At 32.5% G+C, this 18578-nt stretch overlaps 30 non-coding genes across 30 annotated transcripts; all 30 read left to right on the forward strand.

The window, feature by feature from the left end:
• The first annotated feature begins 123 nt into the window (after nucleotides 1–123).
• Trnak-cuu (transfer RNA lysine (anticodon CUU)) lies at nucleotides 124–196 on the forward strand. Its single transcript has one exon. It is a non-coding gene; the product is annotated as a tRNA-Lys (tRNA).
• A 262-nt stretch (nucleotides 197–458) lies between these two features.
• On the forward strand, nucleotides 459–531 carry Trnak-cuu (transfer RNA lysine (anticodon CUU)). Its single transcript has one exon. It is a non-coding gene; the product is annotated as a tRNA-Lys (tRNA).
• Nucleotides 532–1778: 1247 nt separating this feature from the next.
• Nucleotides 1779–1851, forward strand: Trnak-cuu (transfer RNA lysine (anticodon CUU)). The gene has a single exon. It is a non-coding gene; the product is annotated as a tRNA-Lys (tRNA).
• A 912-nt stretch (nucleotides 1852–2763) lies between these two features.
• Trnak-cuu (transfer RNA lysine (anticodon CUU)) lies at nucleotides 2764–2836 on the forward strand. The gene has a single exon. It is a non-coding gene; the product is annotated as a tRNA-Lys (tRNA).
• A 582-nt stretch (nucleotides 2837–3418) lies between these two features.
• Nucleotides 3419–3491, forward strand: Trnak-cuu (transfer RNA lysine (anticodon CUU)). Its single transcript has one exon. It is a non-coding gene; the product is annotated as a tRNA-Lys (tRNA).
• A 255-nt stretch (nucleotides 3492–3746) lies between these two features.
• Trnak-cuu (transfer RNA lysine (anticodon CUU)) lies at nucleotides 3747–3819 on the forward strand. The gene has a single exon. It is a non-coding gene; the product is annotated as a tRNA-Lys (tRNA).
• Nucleotides 3820–4081: 262 nt separating this feature from the next.
• On the forward strand, nucleotides 4082–4154 carry Trnak-cuu (transfer RNA lysine (anticodon CUU)). The gene has a single exon. It is a non-coding gene; the product is annotated as a tRNA-Lys (tRNA).
• A 919-nt stretch (nucleotides 4155–5073) lies between these two features.
• Trnak-cuu (transfer RNA lysine (anticodon CUU)) lies at nucleotides 5074–5146 on the forward strand. The gene has a single exon. It is a non-coding gene; the product is annotated as a tRNA-Lys (tRNA).
• A 262-nt stretch (nucleotides 5147–5408) lies between these two features.
• Trnaq-cug (transfer RNA glutamine (anticodon CUG)) lies at nucleotides 5409–5481 on the forward strand. The gene has a single exon. It is a non-coding gene; the product is annotated as a tRNA-Gln (tRNA).
• A 584-nt stretch (nucleotides 5482–6065) lies between these two features.
• Nucleotides 6066–6138, forward strand: Trnak-cuu (transfer RNA lysine (anticodon CUU)). Its single transcript has one exon. It is a non-coding gene; the product is annotated as a tRNA-Lys (tRNA).
• Nucleotides 6139–6723: 585 nt separating this feature from the next.
• Nucleotides 6724–6796, forward strand: Trnak-cuu (transfer RNA lysine (anticodon CUU)). The gene has a single exon. It is a non-coding gene; the product is annotated as a tRNA-Lys (tRNA).
• A 262-nt stretch (nucleotides 6797–7058) lies between these two features.
• Nucleotides 7059–7131, forward strand: Trnak-cuu (transfer RNA lysine (anticodon CUU)). The gene has a single exon. It is a non-coding gene; the product is annotated as a tRNA-Lys (tRNA).
• A 912-nt stretch (nucleotides 7132–8043) lies between these two features.
• Nucleotides 8044–8116, forward strand: Trnak-cuu (transfer RNA lysine (anticodon CUU)). Its single transcript has one exon. It is a non-coding gene; the product is annotated as a tRNA-Lys (tRNA).
• A 262-nt stretch (nucleotides 8117–8378) lies between these two features.
• Nucleotides 8379–8451, forward strand: Trnak-cuu (transfer RNA lysine (anticodon CUU)). Its single transcript has one exon. It is a non-coding gene; the product is annotated as a tRNA-Lys (tRNA).
• A 912-nt stretch (nucleotides 8452–9363) lies between these two features.
• Trnak-cuu (transfer RNA lysine (anticodon CUU)) lies at nucleotides 9364–9436 on the forward strand. Its single transcript has one exon. It is a non-coding gene; the product is annotated as a tRNA-Lys (tRNA).
• Nucleotides 9437–9691: 255 nt separating this feature from the next.
• Nucleotides 9692–9764, forward strand: Trnak-cuu (transfer RNA lysine (anticodon CUU)). Its single transcript has one exon. It is a non-coding gene; the product is annotated as a tRNA-Lys (tRNA).
• A 584-nt stretch (nucleotides 9765–10348) lies between these two features.
• On the forward strand, nucleotides 10349–10421 carry Trnak-cuu (transfer RNA lysine (anticodon CUU)). The gene has a single exon. It is a non-coding gene; the product is annotated as a tRNA-Lys (tRNA).
• Nucleotides 10422–10676: 255 nt separating this feature from the next.
• Nucleotides 10677–10749, forward strand: Trnak-cuu (transfer RNA lysine (anticodon CUU)). The gene has a single exon. It is a non-coding gene; the product is annotated as a tRNA-Lys (tRNA).
• A 262-nt stretch (nucleotides 10750–11011) lies between these two features.
• Nucleotides 11012–11084, forward strand: Trnak-cuu (transfer RNA lysine (anticodon CUU)). The gene has a single exon. It is a non-coding gene; the product is annotated as a tRNA-Lys (tRNA).
• A 583-nt stretch (nucleotides 11085–11667) lies between these two features.
• Trnak-cuu (transfer RNA lysine (anticodon CUU)) lies at nucleotides 11668–11740 on the forward strand. The gene has a single exon. It is a non-coding gene; the product is annotated as a tRNA-Lys (tRNA).
• A 911-nt stretch (nucleotides 11741–12651) lies between these two features.
• Nucleotides 12652–12724, forward strand: Trnak-cuu (transfer RNA lysine (anticodon CUU)). The gene has a single exon. It is a non-coding gene; the product is annotated as a tRNA-Lys (tRNA).
• A 262-nt stretch (nucleotides 12725–12986) lies between these two features.
• On the forward strand, nucleotides 12987–13059 carry Trnak-cuu (transfer RNA lysine (anticodon CUU)). Its single transcript has one exon. It is a non-coding gene; the product is annotated as a tRNA-Lys (tRNA).
• A 583-nt stretch (nucleotides 13060–13642) lies between these two features.
• On the forward strand, nucleotides 13643–13715 carry Trnak-cuu (transfer RNA lysine (anticodon CUU)). Its single transcript has one exon. It is a non-coding gene; the product is annotated as a tRNA-Lys (tRNA).
• Nucleotides 13716–14634: 919 nt separating this feature from the next.
• On the forward strand, nucleotides 14635–14707 carry Trnak-cuu (transfer RNA lysine (anticodon CUU)). Its single transcript has one exon. It is a non-coding gene; the product is annotated as a tRNA-Lys (tRNA).
• A 262-nt stretch (nucleotides 14708–14969) lies between these two features.
• On the forward strand, nucleotides 14970–15042 carry Trnaq-cug (transfer RNA glutamine (anticodon CUG)). The gene has a single exon. It is a non-coding gene; the product is annotated as a tRNA-Gln (tRNA).
• Nucleotides 15043–15626: 584 nt separating this feature from the next.
• Trnak-cuu (transfer RNA lysine (anticodon CUU)) lies at nucleotides 15627–15699 on the forward strand. The gene has a single exon. It is a non-coding gene; the product is annotated as a tRNA-Lys (tRNA).
• A 585-nt stretch (nucleotides 15700–16284) lies between these two features.
• Trnak-cuu (transfer RNA lysine (anticodon CUU)) lies at nucleotides 16285–16357 on the forward strand. Its single transcript has one exon. It is a non-coding gene; the product is annotated as a tRNA-Lys (tRNA).
• Nucleotides 16358–16619: 262 nt separating this feature from the next.
• Trnak-cuu (transfer RNA lysine (anticodon CUU)) lies at nucleotides 16620–16692 on the forward strand. The gene has a single exon. It is a non-coding gene; the product is annotated as a tRNA-Lys (tRNA).
• Nucleotides 16693–17275: 583 nt separating this feature from the next.
• On the forward strand, nucleotides 17276–17348 carry Trnak-cuu (transfer RNA lysine (anticodon CUU)). Its single transcript has one exon. It is a non-coding gene; the product is annotated as a tRNA-Lys (tRNA).
• A 910-nt stretch (nucleotides 17349–18258) lies between these two features.
• On the forward strand, nucleotides 18259–18331 carry Trnak-cuu (transfer RNA lysine (anticodon CUU)). Its single transcript has one exon. It is a non-coding gene; the product is annotated as a tRNA-Lys (tRNA).
• Nucleotides 18332–18578: the final 247 nt, after the last annotated feature.

Below are 18578 nucleotides of genomic sequence, written 5' to 3' on the forward strand. Positions count from 1 at the left end.
TAAAGGCAAATTTATGTTTCAACATGTTGAATTTGTTTTAATAATTTGCTTTAGAAGAACATTCTGCAATATAATTGTTCAATACTTTTAAAAGTATGATTTACGACTTGTATAGACTGTAGCGCCCGGCTAGCTCAGTCGGTAGAGCGTTGGACTCTTAATCCAACGGTCGTGGGTTCGAGCCCCACGTTGGGCGTTGTATTTTTCTCCAAATTATTCAAAATTGTTGTTGAACAATGAACATGACAGCAATGGATGACTCAAATGAATATCAATATGTATCTCAAATAAAATTTGATTATTATTTAAAAATTCATAAATCCTATAAGTAAAGGTAAATTTATGTTTCAACATGTTGAATTTGTTTTAATAATTTTCTTTAGAAGAAGATTCTGCAGTATAATTGTTCAATACTTTGAAAAGTATGACCATTACTTACGACTTGTATAGATTGTAGCGCCCGGCTAGCTCAGTCGGTAGAGCGTTGGACTCTTAATCCAACGGTCGTGGGTTCGAGCCCCACGTTGGGCGTTGTGTTTTTCCCCGAGTTATTTAAAATTGTTGTTGAACAGGACAGCAATAGATGATTCACATGAATATCAATATGTATTTCAAATAAAATCTGAATTGAATTTTAAAATTAATAAATCCTTTAGTTAAAGGTAATTTTATATTTCAACATGTTGAATTTGTTTTAATAATTTTCTTTAGAAGAAGATTCTGCAATATAATTGTTCAATACTTTTAAAAGTATGACCGTTACTTACGACTTTCATAGGTAGTAGCGCCCGGCTAGCTCAGTCGGTAGAGCGTTGGACTCTTAATCCAACGGTCGTGGGTTCGAGCCCCACGTTGGTCGATCTGTTTTTCCCCACATTTTTTAAAATTGTTTTGGAACAGGACAGCAATAGATGATTCACATGAATATCAATATGTATCTCAAATAAAATTTGATTATTATTTAAAAATTAATAAATCCTATAAGTAAAGGTAAATTTATGTTTCAACATGTTGAATTTGTTTTAATTATTTTCTTTAGAAGAAGATTCTGCAATATAATTGTTCAATACTTTTAAAAGTATGACCGTTACTTACGACTTGTACAGTCTGTAGCGCCAGGCTAGCTCAGTCTGTAGAGCGTCGGACTCTTAATCCAACGGTCGTGGGTTCGAGCCCCACGTTGGGCGTTGTATTTTTCTCCAAATTATTCAAAATTGTTGTTGAACAATGAACATGACAGCAATGGATGACTCAAATGAATATCAATATGTATCTCAAATAAAATTTGATTATTATTTAAAAATTCATAAATCCTATAAGTAAAGGTAAATTTATGTTTCAACATGTTGAATTTGTTTTAATAATTTGCTTTAGAAGAACATTCTGCAATATAATTGTTCAATACTTTTAAAAGTATGATTTACGACTTGTATAGACTGTAGCGCCCGGCTAGCTCAGTCGGTAGAGCGTTGGACTCTTAATCCAACGGTCGTGGGTTCTAGCCCCACGTTGGGCGTTGTATTTTTCTCCAAATTATTCAAAATTGTTGTTGAACAATGAACATGACAGCAATGGATGACTCAAATGAATATCAATATGTATCTCAAATAAAATTTGATTATTATTTAAAAATTCATAAATCCTATAAGTAAAGGTAAATTTATGTTTCAACATGTTGAATTTGTTTTAATAATTTTCTTTAGAAGAAGATTCTGCAGTATAATTGTTCAATACTTTGAAAAGTATGACCATTACTTACGACTTGTATAGATTGTAGCGCCCGGCTAGCTCAGTCGGTAGAGCGTTGGACTCTTAATCCAACGGTCGTGGGTTCGAGCCCCACGTTGGGCGTTGTGTTTTTCCCCGAGTTATTTATAATTGTTGTTGAACAGGACAGCAATAGATGATTCACATGAATATCAATATGTATTTCAAATAAAATCTGAATTGAATTTTAAAATTAATAAATCCTTTAGTTAAAGGTAATTTTATATTTCAACATGTTGAATTTGTTTTAATAATTTTCTTTAGAAGAAGATTCTGCAATATAATTGTTCAATACTTTTAAAAGTATGACCGTTACTTACGACTTTCATAGGTAGTAGCGCCCGGCTAGCTCAGTCGGTAGAGCGTTGGACTCTTAATCCAACGGTCGTGGGTTCGAGCCCCACGTTGGTCGATCTGTTTTTCCCCACATTTTTTAAAATTGTTTTGGAACAGGACAGCAATAGATGATTCACATGAATATCAATATGTATCTCAAATAAAATTTGATTATTATTTAAAAATTAATAAATCCTATAAGTAAAGGTAAATTTATGTTTCAACATGTTGAATTTGTTTTAATTATTTTCTTTAGAAGAAGATTCTGCAATATAATTGTTCAATACTTTTAAAAGTATGACCGTTACTTACGACTTGTACAGTCTGTAGCGCCAGGCTAGCTCAGTCGGTAGAGCGTCGGACTCTTAATCCAACGGTCGTGGGTTCGAGCCCAGCGTTGGGCGTTGTGTTTTTCTCCAAATTATTCAAAATTGTTGTTAAACAATGAACATGACAGCAATGGATTACTCAAATGAATATCAATATGTATCTCAAATAAAATTTGATTATTATTTAAAAATTCATAAATCCTATAAGTAAAGGTAAATTTATGTTTCAACATGTTGAATTTGTTTTAATAATTTGCTTTAGAAGAACATTCTGCAATATAATTGTTCAATACTTTTAAAAGTATGATTTACGACTTGTATAGACTGTAGCGCCCGGCTAGCTCAGTCGGTAGAGCGTTGGACTCTTAATCCAACGGTCGTGGGTTCGAGCCCCACGTTGGGCGTTGTGTTTTTCCCCGCGTTATTTATAATTGTTGTTGAACAGGACAGCAATAGATGATTCACATGAATATCAATATGTATTTCAAATAAAACTGAATTGAATTTTAAAATTAATAAATCATATAGGTAAAGATTAAATTATGTTTTGACATGTTGAATTTGTTTTAATAATTTTCTTTAGAAGAAGATTCGTCAATATAATTGTTCAATACTTTTAAAAGTATGACCGTTACTTACGGCTTTTATAGATAGTAGCGCCCGGCTAGATCAGTCGATAGAGCATTGGCCCCTTAATCCAACGGTCGTGGATTCGTGCCCCACGTTGGGCGATCTGTTTTTCCCCACATTTTTTAAAATTGTTTTGGAACAGGACAGCAATAGATGATTCACATGAATATCAATATGTATTTCAAATAAAAGCAGAATTGAATTTTTGAAACTAATAAATCATATAGGTAAAGATTAAATTATGTTTTGACATGTTGAATTTGTTTTAATAATTTTCTTTAGAAGAAGATTTGTCAATATAATTGTTCAATACTTTTAAAAGTATGACCGTTACTTATGTCATTTATAGACCTAGCGCTCGGCTAGCTCAGTCGGTAGAGCGTTGGACTCTTAATCCAACGGTTGTGGGTTCGAGCCCCACGTTGGGCGTTGTGTTTTTCTCCAAATTATTCAAAATTGTTGTTGAACAATGAACATGACAGCAATGGATGACTCAAATGAATATCAATATGTATCTCAAATAAAATTGTTTATTATTTTAAAATTAATAAATCCTATAAGTAAAGGTAAATTTATGTTTCAACATGTTGAATTTGTTTTAATAATTTTCTTTAGAAGAAGATTCTGCAATATAATTGTTCAATACTTTTAAAAGTGTGATTTACGACTTGTATAGACTGTAGCGCCCGGCTAGCTCAGTCGGTAGAGCGTTGGACTCTTAATCCAACGGTCGTGGGTTCGAGCCCCACGTTGGGCGTTGTGTTTTTCTCCAAATTATTTAAAATTGTTGTTGAACAATGAACATGGCAGCAATGGATGACTCAAATGCATATCAATATGTATCTCAAATAAAATTTGATTATTATTTAAAAATTAATAAATCCTATAAGTAAAGGTAAATTTATGTTTCAACATGTTGAATTTGTTTTAATAATTTTCTTTAGAAAAAGATTCTGCAATATAATTGTTCAATACTTTTAAATGTATGACCGTTACTTACGAGTTGCATAGATTGTAGCGCCCGGCTAGCTCAGTCGGTAGAGCGTTGGACTCTTAATCCAACGGTCGTGGGTTCGAGCCCCACGTTGGGCGTTGTGTTTTTCCCCACGTTATTTAAAATTGTTGTTGAACAGGACAGCAATAGATGATTCACATGAATATCAATATGTATTTCAAATAAAATTTGATTATTATTTAAAAATTAATAAATCCTATAAGTAAAGGTAAATTTATGTTTCATCATGTTGAATTTGTTTTAATAATTCTCTTTAGAAGAAGATTCTGCAATATAATTGTTCAATACTTTTAAATGTATGATCGTTACTTACGACTTGCAAAGATTGTAGCCCTCGGCTGGCTCAGTCGGTAGAGCGTTGGACTCTTAATCCAACGGTGGTAGGTTCGAGCCCAACGTTGGGCGTTGTGTTTTTCTCCAAATTATTCAAAATTGTTGTTGAACAATGAACATGACAGCAATGGATGACTCAAATGAATATCAATATGTATCTCAAATAAAATTTGATTATTATTTAAAAATTATTAAATCCTATAAGTAAAGGTAAATTTATGTTTCAACATGTTGAATTTGTTTTAATAATTTTCTTTAGAAGAAGATTCTGCAATATAATTGTTCAATACTTTTAAATATATGACCGTTACTTACGACTTGCAAAGATTGTAGCGCCCGGCTGGCTCAGTCGGTAGAGCGTTGGACTCTTAATCCAACGGTGGTAGGTTCGAGCCCCACGTTGGGCGTTGTATTTTTCTCCAAATTATTCAAAATTGTTGTTGAACAATGAACATGACAGCAATGGATGACTCAAATGAATATCAATATGTATCTCAAATAAAATTTGATTATTATTTAAAAATTCATAAATCCTATAAGTAAAGCTAAATTTATGTTTCAACATGTTGAATTTGTTTTAATAATTTTCTTTAGAAGAACATTCTGCAATATAATTGTTCAATACTTTTAAAAGTATGATTTACGACTTGTATAGACTGTAGCGCCCGGCTAGCTCAGTCGGTAGAGCGTTGGACTCTTAATCCAACGGTCGTGGGTTCGAGCCCCACGTTGGGCGTTGTATTTTTCTCCAAATTATTCAAAATTGTTGTTTAACAATGAACATGACAGCAATGGATGACTCAAATGAATATCAATATGTATCTCAAATAAAATTTGATTATTATTTAAAAATTCATAAATCCTATAAGTAAAGGTAAATTTATGTTTCAACATGTTGAATTTGTTTTAATAATTTTCTTTAGAAGAAGATTCTGCAGTATAATTGTTCAATACTTTTAAAAGTATGACCGTTACTTACGACTTGTATAGATTGTAGCGCCCGGCTAGCTCAGTCGGTAGAGCGTTGGACTCTGAATCCAACGGTCGTGGGTTCGAGCCCCACGTTGGGCGATCTGTTTTTCCCCACATTTTTTAAAATTGTTTTGGAACAGGACAGCAATAGATGATTCACATGAATATCAATATGTATTTCAAATAAAAGCAGAATTGAATTTTTGAAACTAATAAATCATATAGGTGAAGATTAAATTATGTTTTGACATGTTGAATTTGTTTTAATAATTTTCTTTAGAAGAAGATTCGTCAATATAATTGTTCAATACTTTTAAAAGTATGACCGTTACTTACGACTTTTATAGATAGTAGCGCCCGGCTAGCTCAGTCGGTAGAGCGTTGGACTCTTAATCCAACGGTCGTGGGTTCGACCCCCACGTTGAGCGTTGTGTTTTTCTCCAAATTATTCAAAATAGTTGTTGAACAATGAACATGACAGCAATGGATGACTCAAATGAATATCAATATGTATCTCAAATAAAATTGTTTATTATTTTAAAATTAATAAATCCTATAAGTAAAGGTAAATTTATGTTTCAACATGTTGAATTTGTTTTAATAATTTTCTTTAGAAGAACATTCTGCAATATAATTGTTCAATACTTTTAAAAGTATGATTTACGACTTGTATAGACTGTAGCGCCCGGCTAGTTCAGTCGGTAGAGCGTTGGACTCTTAATCCAACGGTCGTGGGTTCGAGCCCCACGTTGGGCGTTGTGTTTTTCTCCAAATTATTCAAAATTGTTGTAGAACAATGAACATGACAGCAATGGATGACTCAAATGAATATGTATCTCAAATAAAATTTGATTATTATTTAAAAATTAATAAATCCTATAAGTAAAGGTAAATTTATGTTTCAACATGTTGAATTTGTTTTAATAATTTTCTTTAGAAGAAGATTCTGCAATATAATTGTTCAATACTTTTAAATGTATGACCGTTACTTACGACCTGCAAAGATTGTAGCCCTCGGCTGGCTCAGTCGGTAGAGCGTTGGACTCTTCATCCAACGGTGGTAGGTTCGAGCCCCTCGTTGGGTGTTGTATTTTTCTCCAAATTATTCAAAATTGTTGTTGAACAATGAACATGACAGCAATGGATGACTCAAATGAATATCAATATGTATCTCAAATAAAATTTGATTATTATTTAAAAATTCATAAATCCTATAAGTAAAGGCAAATTTATGTTTCAACATTTTGAATTTGTTTTAATAATTTGCTTTAGAAGAACATTCTGCAATATAATTGTTCAATACTTTTAAAAGTATGATTTACGACTTGTATAGACTGTAGCGCCCGGCTAGCTCAGTCGGTAGAGCGTTGGACTCTTAATCCAACGGTCGTGGGTTCGAGCCCCACGTTGGGCGTTGTATTTTTCTCCAAATTATTCAAAATTATTGTTGAACAATGAACATGACAGCAATGGATGACTCAAATGAATATCAATATGTATCTCAAATAAAATTTGATTATTATTTAAAAATTCATAAATCCTATAAGTAAAGGTAAATTTATGTTTCAACATGTTGAATTTGTTTTAATAATTTTCTTTAGAAGAAGATTCTGCAGTATAATTGTTCAATACTTTGAAAAGTATGACCATTACTTACGACTTGTATAGATTGTAGCGCCCGGCTAGCTCAGTCGGTAGAGCGTTGGACTCTTAATCCAACGGTCGTGGGTTCGAGCCCCACGTTGGGCGTTGTGTTTTTCCCCGAGTTATTTAAAATTGTTGTTGAACAGGACAGCAATAGATGATTCACATGAATATCAATATGTATTTCAAATAAAATCTGAATTGAATTTTAAAATTAATAAATCCTTTAGTTAAAGGTAATTTTATATTTCAACATGTTGAATTTGTTTTAATAATTTTCTTTAGAAGAAGATTCTGCAATATAATTGTTCAATACTTTTAAAAGTATGACCGTTACTTACGACTTTCATAGGTAGTAGCGCCCGGCTAGCTCAGTCGGTAGAGCGTTGGACTCTTAATCCAACGGTCGTGGGTTCGAGCCCCACGTTGGTCGATCTGTTTTTCCCCACATTTTTTAAAATTGTTTTGGAACAGGACAGCAATAGATGATTCACATGAATATCAATATGTATCTCAAATAAAATTTGATTATTATTTAAAAATTAATAAATCCTATAAGTAAAGGTAAATTTATGTTTCAACATGTTGAATTTGTTTTAATTATTTTCTTTAGAAGAAGATTCTGCAATATAATTGTTCAATACTTTTAAAAGTATGACCGTTACTTACGACTTGTACAGTCTGTAGCGCCAGGCTAGCTCAGTCTGTAGAGCGTCGGACTCTTAATCCAACGGTCGTGGGTTCGAGCCCAGCGTTGGGCGTTGTGTTTTTCTCCAAATTATTCAAAATTGTTGTTGAACAATGAACATGACAGCAATGGATTACTCAAATGAATATCAATATGTATCTCAAATAAAATTTGATTATTATTTAAAAATTCATAAATCCTATAAGTAAAGGTAAATTTATGTTTCAACATGTTGAATTTGTTTTAATAATTTGCTTTAGAAGAACATTCTGCAATATAATTGTTCAATACTTTTAAATGTATGATTTACGACTTGTATAGACTGTAGCGCCCGGCTAGCTCAGTCGGTAGAGCGTTGGACTCTTAATCCAACGGTCGTGGGTTCGAGCCCCACGTTGGGCGTTGTATTTTTCTCCAAATTATTCAAAATTGTTGTTGAACAATGAACATGACAGCAATGGATGACTCAAATGAATATCAATATGTATCTCAAATAAAATTTGATTATTATTTAAAAATTCATAAATCCTATAAGTAAAGGTAAATTTATGTTTCAACATGTTGAATTTGTTTTAATAATTTTCTTTAGAAGAAGATTCTGCAGTATAATTGTTCAATACTTTGAAAAGTATGACCATTACTTACGACTTGTATAGATTGTAGCGCCCGGCTAGCTCAGTCGGTAGAGCGTTGGACTCTTAATCCAACGGTCGTGGGTTCGAGCCCCACGTTGGGCGTTGTGTTTTTCCCCGAGTTATTTAAAATTGTTGTTGAACAGGACAGCAATAGATGATTCACATGAATATCAATATGTATTTCAAATAAAATCTGAATTGAATTTTAAAATTAATAAATCCTTTAGTTAAAGGTAATTTTATATTTCAACATGTTGAATTTGTTTTAATAATTTTCTTTAGAAGAAGATTCTGCAATATAATTGTTCAATACTTTTAAAAGTATGACCGTTACTTACGACTTTCATAGGTAGTAGCGCCCGGCTAGCTCAGTCGGTAGAGCGTTGGACTCTTAATCCAACGGTCGTGGGTTCGAGCCCCACGTTGGTCGATCTGTTTTTCCCCACATTTTTTAAAATTGTTTTGGAACAGGACAGCAATAGATGATTCACATGAATATCAATATGTATCTCAAATAAAATTTGATTATTATTTAAAAATTAATAAATCCTATAAGTAAAGGTAAATTTATGTTTCAACATGTTGAATTTGTTTTAATTATTTTCTTTAGAAGAAGATTCTGCAATATAATTGTTCAATACTTTTAAAAGTATGACCGTTACTTACGACTTGTACAGTCTGTAGCGCCAGGCTAGCTCAGTCGGTAGAGCGTCGGACTCTTAATCCAACGGTCGTGGGTTCGAGCCCAGCGTTGGGCGTTGTGTTTTTCTCCAAATTATTCAAAATTGTTGTTAAACAATGAACATGACAGCAATGGATTACTCAAATGAATATCAATATGTATCTCAAATAAAATTTGATTATTATTTAAAAATTCATAAATCCTATAAGTAAAGGTAAATTTATGTTTCAACATGTTGAATTTGTTTTAATAATTTGCTTTAGAAGAACATTCTGCAATATAATTGTTCAATACTTTTAAAAGTATGATTTACGACTTGTATAGACTGTAGCGCCCGGCTAGCTCAGTCGGTAGAGCGTTGGACTCTTAATCCAACGGTCGTGGGTTCGAGCCCCACGTTGGGCGTTGTGTTTTTCCCCGCGTTATTTAAAATTGTTGTTGAACAGGACAGCAATAGATGATTCACATGAATATCAATATGTATTTCAAATAAAAGCTGAATTGAATTTTAAAATTAATAAATCATATAGGTAAAGATTAAATTATGTGTTGACATGTTGAATTTGTTTTAATAATTTTCTTTAGAAGAAGATTCGTCAATATAATTGTTCAATACTTTTAAAAGTATGACCGTTACTTACGACTTTTATAGATAGTAGCGCCCGGCTAGCTCAGTCGGTAGAGCGTTGGACTCTTAATCCAACGGTCGTGGGTTCGAGCCCCACGTTGGGCGAACTGTTTTTCCCCACATTTTTTAAAATTGTTTTGGAACAGGACAGCAATAGATGATTCACATGAATATCAATATGTATTTCAAATAAAAGCAGAATTGAATTTTTGAAACTAATAAATCATATAGGTAAAGATTAAATTATGTTTTGACATGTTGAATTTGTTTTAATAATTTTCTTTAGAAGAAGATTCGTCAATATAATTGTTCAATACTTTTAAAAGTATGACCGTTACTTACGACATTTATAGATAGTAGCGCCCGGCTAGATCAGTCGATAGAGCATTGGCCCCTTAATCCAACGGTCGTGGATTCGTGCCCCACGTTGGGCGATCTGTTTTTCCCCACATTTTTTAAAATTGTTTTGGAACAGGACAGCAATAGATGATTCACATGAATATCAATATGTATTTCAAATAAAAGCAGAATTGAATTTTTGAAACTAATAAATCATATAGGTAAAGATTAAATTATGTTTTGACATGTTGAATTTGTTTTAATAATTTTCTTTAGAAGAAGATTTGTCAATATTATTGTTCAATACTTTTAAAAGTATGACCGTTACTTATGTCATTTATAGACCTAGCGCTCGGCTAGCTCAGTCGGTAGAGCGTTGGACTCTTAATCCAACGGTTGTGGGTTCGAGCCCCACGTTGGGCGTTGTGTTTTTCTCCAAATTATTCAAAATTGTTGTTGAACAATGAACATGACAGCAATGGATGACTCAAATGAATATCAATATGTATCTCAAATAAAATTGTTTATTATTTTAAAATTAATAAATCCTATAAGTAAAGGTAAATTTATGTTTCAACATGTTGAATTTGTTTTAATAATTTTCTTTAGAAGAAGAATCTGCAATATAATTGTTCAATACTTTTAAAAGTGTGATTTACGACTTGTATAGACTGTAGCGCCCGGCTAGCTCAGTCGGTAGAGCGTTGGACTCTTAATCCAACGGTCGTGGGTTCGAGCCCCACGTTGGGCGTTGTGTTTTTCTCCAAATTATTTAAAATTGTTGTTGAACAATGAACATGGCAGCAATGGATGACTCAAATGCATATCAATATGTATCTCAAATAAAATTTGATTATTATTTAAAAATTAATAAATCCTATAAGTAAAGGTAAATTTATGTTTCAACATGTTGAATTTGTTTTAATAATTTTCTTTAGAAAAAGATTCTGCAATATAATTGTTCAATACTTTTAAATGTATGACCGTTACTTACGAGTTGCATAGATTGTAGCGCCCGGCTAGCTCAGTCGGTAGAGCGTTGGACTCTTAATCCAACGGTCGTGGGTTCGAGCCCCACGTTGGGCGTTGTGTTTTTCCCCACGTTATTTAAAATTGTTGTTGAACAGGACAGCAATAGATGATTCACATGAATATCAATATGTATTTCAAATAAAAGCAGAATTGAATTCTAAAACTAATAAATCCTATAGGTAAAGATTAAATTATGTTTTGACATGTTGAATTTGTTTTAATAATTTTCTTTAGAAGAAGATTCTGCAATATAATTGTTCAATACTTTTAAAAGTATGACCGTTACTTACGACTTGCAAAGATTGTAGCCCTCGGCTGGCTCAGTCGGTAGAGCGTTGGACTCTTAATCCAACGGTGGTAGGTTCGAGCCCCACGTTGGGCGTTGTGTTTTTCTCCAAATTATTCAAAATTGTTGTTGAACAATGAACATGACAGCAATGGATGACTCAAATGAATATCAATATGTATCTCAAATAAAATTGTTTATTATTTTAAAATTAATAAATCCTATAAGTAAAGGTAAATTTATGTTTCAACATGTTGAATTTGTTTTAATAATTTTCTTTAGAAGAACATTCTGCAATATAATTGTTCAATACTTTTAAAAGTATGATTTACGACTTGTATAGAGTGTAGCGCCCGGCTAGTTCAGTCGGTAGAGCGTTGGACTCTTAATCCAACGGTCGTGGGTTCGAGCCCCACGTTGGGCGTTGTGTTTTTCCCCACGTTATTTAAAATTGTTGTTGAACAGGACAGCAATAGATGATTCACATGAATATCAATATGTATTTCAAATAAAAGCTGAATTGAATTTTAAAATTAATAAATCATATAGGTAAAGATTAAATTATGTTTTGACATGTTGAATTTGTTTTAATAATTTTCTTTAGAAGAAGATTCGTCAATATAATTGTTCAATACTTTTAAAAGTATGACCGTTACTTACGGCTTTTATAGATAGTAGCGCCCGGCTAGATCAGTCGATAGAGCATTGGCCCCTTAATCCAACGGTCGTGGATTCGTGCCCCACGTTGGGCGATCTGTTTTTCCCCACATTTTTTAAAATTGTTTTGGAACAGGACAGCAATAGATGATTCACATGAATATCAATATGTATTTCAAATAAAAGCAGAATTGAATTTTTGAAACTAATAAATCATATAGGTAAAGATTAAATTATGTTTTGACATGTTGAATTTGTTTTAATAATTTTCTTTAGAAGAAGATTTGTCAATATAATTGTTCAATACTTTTAAAAGTATGACCGTTACTTATGTCATTTATAGACCTAGCGCTCGGCTAGCTCAGTCGGTAGAGCGTTGGACTCTTAATCCAACAGTTGTGGGTTCGAGCCCCACGTTGGGCGTTGTGTTTTTCTCCAAATTATTCAAAATTGTTGTTGAACAATGAACATGACAGCAATGGATGACTCAAATGAATATCAATATGTATCTCAAATAAAATTGTTTATTATTTTAAAATTAATAAATCCTATAAGTAAAGGTAAATTTATGTTTCAACATGTTGAATTTGTTTTAATAATTTTCTTTAGAAGAAGATTCTGCAATATAATTGTTCAATACTTTTAAAAGTGTGATTTACGACTTGTATAGACTGTAGCGCCCGGCTAGCTCAGTCGGTAGAGCGTTGGACTCTTAATCCAACGGTCGTGGGTTCGAGCCCCACGTTGGGCGTTGTGTTTTTCTCCAAATTATTTAAAATTGTTGTTGAACAATGAACATGGCAGCAATGGATGACTCAAATGCATATCAATATGTATCTCAAATAAAATTTGATTATTATTTAAAAATTAATAAATCCTATAAGTAAAGGTAAATTTATGTTTCAACATGTTGAATTTGTTTTAATAATTTTCTTTAGAAAAAGATTCTGCAATATAATTGTTCAATACTTTTAAATGTATGACCGTTACTTACGAGTTGCATAGATTGTAGCGCCCGGCTAGCTCAGTCGGTAGAGCGTTGGACTCTTAATCCAACGGTCGTGGGTTCGAGCCCCACGTTGGGCGTTGTGTTTTTCCCCACGTTATTTAAAATTGTTGTTGAACAGGACAGCAATAGATGATTCACATGAATATCAATATGTATTTCAAATAAAAGCAGAATTGAATTTTAAAACTAATAAATCCTATAGGTAAAGATTAAGTTATGTTTTGACATGTTGAATTTGTTTTAATAATTTTCTTTAGAAGAAGATTCTGCAATATAATTGTTCAATACTTTTAAAAGTATGACCGTTACTTACGACTTGCAAAGATTGTAGCCCTCGGCTGGCTCAGTCGGTAGAGCGTTGGACTCTTAATCCAACGGTGGTAGGTTCGAGCCCCACGTTGGGCGTTGTGTTTTTCTCCAAATTATTCAAAATTGTTGTTGAACAATGAACATGACAGCAATGGATGACTCAAATGAATATCAATATGTATCTCAAATAAAATTGTTTATTATTTTAAAATTAATAAATCCTATAAGTAAAGGTAAATTTATGTTTCAACATGTTGAATTTGTTTTAATAATTTTCTTTAGAAGAACATTCTGCAATATAATTGTTCAATACTTTTAAAAGTATGATTTACGACTTGTATAGACTGTAGCGCCCGGCTAGTTCAGTCGGTAGAGCGTTGGACTCTTAATCCAACGGTCGTGGGTTCGAGCCCCACGTTGGGCGTTGTGTTTTTCCCCACGTTATTTAAAATTGTTGTTGAACAGGACAGCAATAGATGATTCACATGAATATCAATATGTATTTCAAATAAAATTTGATTATTATTTAAAAATTAATAAATCCTATAAGTAAAGGTAAATTTATGTTTCAACATGTTGAATTTGTTTTAATAATTCTCTTTAGAAGAAGATTCTGCAATATAATTGTTCAATACTTTTAAATGTATGATCGTTACTTACGACTTGCAAAGATTGTAGCCCTCGGCTGGCTCAGTCGGTAGAGCGTTGGACTCTTAATCCAACGGTGGTAGGTTCGAGCCCAACGTTGGGCGTTGTGTTTTTCTCCAAATTATTCAAAATTGTTGTTGAACAATGGACATGACAGCAATGGATGACTCAAATGAATATCAATATGTATCTCAAATAAAATTTGATTATTATTTAAAAATTATTAAATCCTATAAGTAAAGGTAAATTTATGTTTCAACATGTTGAATTTGTTTTAATAATTTTCTTTAGAAGAAGATTCTGCAATATAATTGTTCAATACTTTTAAATATATGACCGTTACTTACGCCTTGCAAAGATTGTAGCCCTCGGCTGGCTCAGTCGGTAGAGCGTTGGACTCTTAATCCAACGGTGGTAGGTTCGAGCCCCACGTTGGGCGTTGTATTTTTCTCCAAATTATTCAAAATTGTTGTTGAACAATGAACATGACAGCAATGGATGACTCAAATGAATATCAATATGTATCTCAAATAAAATTTGATTATTATTTAAAAATTCATAAATCCTATAAGTAAAGCTAAATTTATGTTTCAACATGTTGAATTTGTTTTAATAATTTTCTTTAGAAGAACATTCTGCAATATAATTGTTCAATACTTTTAAAAGTATGATTTACGACTTGTATAGATTGTAGCGCCCGGCTAGCTCAGTCGGTAGAGCGTTGGACTCTTAATCCAACGGTCGTGGGTTCGAGCCCCACGTTGGACGTTGTATTTTTCTCCAAATTATTCAAAATTGTTGTTGAACAATGAACATGACAGCAATGGATGACTCAAATGAATATCAATATGTATCTCAAATAAAATTTGATTATTATTTAAAAATTCATAAATCCTATAAGTAAAGGTAAATTTATGTTTCAACATGTTGAATTTGTTTTAATAATTTTCTTTAGAAGAAGATTCTGCAGTATAATTGTTCAATACTTTTAAAAGTATGACCGTTACTTACGACTTGTATAGATTGTAGCGCCCGGCTAGCTCAGTCGGTAGAGCGTTGGACTCTGAATCCAACGGTCGTGGGTTCGAGCCCCACGTTGGGCGATCTGTTTTTCCCCACATTTTTTAAAATTGTTTTGGAACAGGACAGCAATAGATGATTCACATGAATATCAATATGTATTTCAAATAAAAGCAGAATTGAATTTTTGAAACTAATAAATCATATAGGTAAAGATTAAATTATGTTTTGACATGTTGAATTTGTTTTAATAATTTTCTTTAGAAGAAGATTCGTCAATATAATTGTTCAATACTTTTAAAAGTATGACCGTTACTTACGACTTTTATAGATAGTAGCGCCCGGCTAGCTCAGTCGGTAGAGCGTTGGACTCTTAATCCAACGGTCGTGGGTTCGAGCCCCACGTTGAGCGTTGTGTTTTTCTCCAAATTATTCAAAATAGTTGTTGAACAATGAACATGACAGCAATGGATGACTCAAATGAATATCAATATGTATCTCAAATAAAATTGTTTATTATTTTAAAATTAATAAATCCTATAAGTAAAGGTAAATTTATGTTTCAACATGTTGAATTTGTTTTAATAATTTTCTTTAGAAGAACATTCTGCAATATAATTGTTCAATACTTTTAAAAGTATGATTTACGACTTGTATAGACTGTAGCGCCCGGCTAGTTCAGTCGGTAGAGCGTTGGACTCTTAATCCAACGGTCGTGGGTTCGAGCCCCACGTTGGGCGTTGTGTTTTTCTCCAAATTATTCAAAATTGTTGTAGAACAATGAACATGACAGCAATGGATGACTCAAATGAATATGTATCTCAAATAAAATTTGATTATTATTTAAAAATTAATAAATCCTATAAGTAAAGGTAAATTTATGTTTCAACATGTTGAATTTGTTTTAATAATTTTCTTTAGAAGAAGATTCTGCAATATAATTGTTCAATACTTTTAAATGTATGACCGTTACTTACGACCTGCAAAGATTGTAGCCCTCGGCTGGCTCAGTCGGTAGAGCGTTGGACTCTTCATCCAACTGTGGTAGGTTCGAGCCCCACGTTGGGCGTTGTATTTTTCTCCAAATTATTCAAAATTGTTGTTGAACAATGAACATGACAGCAATGGATGACTCAAATGAATATCAATATGTATCTCAAATAAAATTTGATTATTATTTAAAAATTCATAAATCCTATAAGTAAAGGCAAATTTATGTTTCAACATGTTGAATTTGTTTTAATAATTTGCTTTAGAAGAACATTCTGCAATATAATTGTTCAATACTTTTAAAAGTATGATTTACGACTTGTATAGACTGTAGCGCCCGGCTAGCTCAGTCGGTAGAGCGTTGGACTCTTAATCCAACGGTCGTGGGTTCGAGCCCCACGTTGGGCGTTGTATTTTTCTCCAAATTATTCAAAATTGTTGTTGAACAATGAACATGACAGCAATGGATGACTCAAATGAATATCAATATGTATCTCAAATAAAATTTGATTATTATTTAAAAATTCATAAATCCTATAAGTAAAGGTAAATTTATGTTTCAACATGTTGAATTTGTTTTAATAATTTTCTTTAGAAGAAGATTCTGCAGTATAATTGTTCAATACTTTGAAAAGTATGACCATTACTTACGACTTGTATAGATTGTAGCGCCCGGCTAGCTCAGTCGGTAGAGCGTTGGACTCTTAATCCAACGGTCGTGGGTTCGAGCCCCACGTTGGGCGTTGTGTTTTTCCCCGAGTTATTTAAAATTGTTGTTGAACAGGACAGCAATAGATGATTCACATGAATATCAATATGTATTTCAAATAAAAGCTGAATTGAATTTTAAAATTAATAAATCCTTTAGTTAAAGGTAATTTTATATTTCAACATGTTGAATTTGTTTTAATAATTTTCTTTAGAAGAAGATTCTGCAATATAATTGTTCAATACTTTTAAAAGTATGACCGTTACTTACGACTTTTATAGATAGTAGCGCCCGGCTAGCTCAGTCGGTAGACCGTTGGACTCTTAATCCAACGGTCGTGGGTTCGAGCCCCACGTTGGTCCATCTGTTTTTCCCCACATTTTTTAAAATTGTTTTGGAACAGGACAGCAATAGATGATTAACATGAATATCGATATGTATCTCAAATAAAATTTGATTATTATTTAAAAATTAATAAATCCTATAAGTAAAGGTAAATTTATGTTTCAACATGTTGAATTTGTTTTAATAATTTTCTTTAGAAGAAGATTCGTCAATATAATTGTTCAATACTTTGAAAAGTATGACCATTACTTACGACTTGTATAGATTGTAGCGCCCGGCTAGCTCAGTCGGTAGAGCGTTGGACTCTTAATCCAACGGTCGTGGGTTCGAGCCCCACGTTGGGCGTTGTGTTTTTCCCCGAGTTATTTAAAATTGTTGTTGAACAGGACAGCAATAGATGATTCACATGAATATCAATATGTATTTCAAATAAAAGCTAAATTGAATTTTAAAATTAATAAATCCTTTAGTTAAAGGTAATTTTATATTTCAACATGTTGAATTTGTTTTAATAATTTTCTTTAGAAGAAGATTCTGCAATATAATTGTTCAATACTTTTAAAAGTATGACCGTTACTTACGACTTTCATAGGTAGTAGCGCCCGGCTAGCTCAGTCGGTAGAGCGTTGGACTCTTAATCCAACGGTCGTGGGTTCGAGCCCCACGTTGGTCGATCTGTTTTTCCCCACATTTTTTAAAATTGTTTTGGAACAGGACAGCAATAGATGATTCACATGAATATCAATATGTATCTCAAATAAAATTTGATTATTATTTAAAAATTAATAAATCCTATAAGTAAAGGTAAATTTATGTTTCAACATGTTGAATTTGTTTTAATTATTTTCTTTAGAAGAAGATTCTGCAATATAATTGTTCAATACTTTTAAAAGTATGACCGTTACTTACGACTTGTACAGTCTGTAGCGCCAGGCTAGCTCAGTCGGTAGAGCGTCGGACTCTTAATCCAACGGTCGTGGGTTCGAGCCCCACGTTGGGCGTTGTGTTTTTCCCCACGTTATTTAAAATTGTTGTTGAACAGGACAGCAATAGATGATTCACATGAATATCAATATGTATTTCAAATAAAAGCAGAATTGAATTTTAAAACTAATAAATCCTATAGGTAGAGATTAAATTATGTTTTGACATGTTGAATTTGTTTTAATAATTTTCTTTAGAAGAAGATTCGTCAATATAATTGTTCAATACTTTTAAAAGTATGACCGTTACTTATGTCATTTATAGACCTAGCGCCCGGCTAGCTCAGTCGGTAGAGCGTTGGACTCTTAATCCAACGTTCGTGGGTTCGAGCCCCACGTTGGGCGTTGTGTTTTTCTCCAAATTATTCAAAATTGTTGTTGAACAATGAACATGACAGCAATGGATGACTCAAATGAATATCAATATGTATCTCAAATAAAATTGTTTATTATTTTAAAATTAATAAATCCTATAAGTAAAGGTAAATTTATGTTTCAACATGTTGAATTTGTTTCAATAATTTTCTTTAGAAGAACATTCTGCAATATAATTGTTCAATACTTTTAAAAGTATGATTTACGACTTGTATAG

Source organism: Ascidiella aspersa, chromosome 6 (assembly GCF_963924565.1).
Source record: "Ascidiella aspersa chromosome 6, kaAscAspe10.2, whole genome shotgun sequence".
NCBI classification, from domain to species: domain Eukaryota; kingdom Metazoa; phylum Chordata; class Ascidiacea; order Phlebobranchia; family Ascidiidae; genus Ascidiella; species Ascidiella aspersa.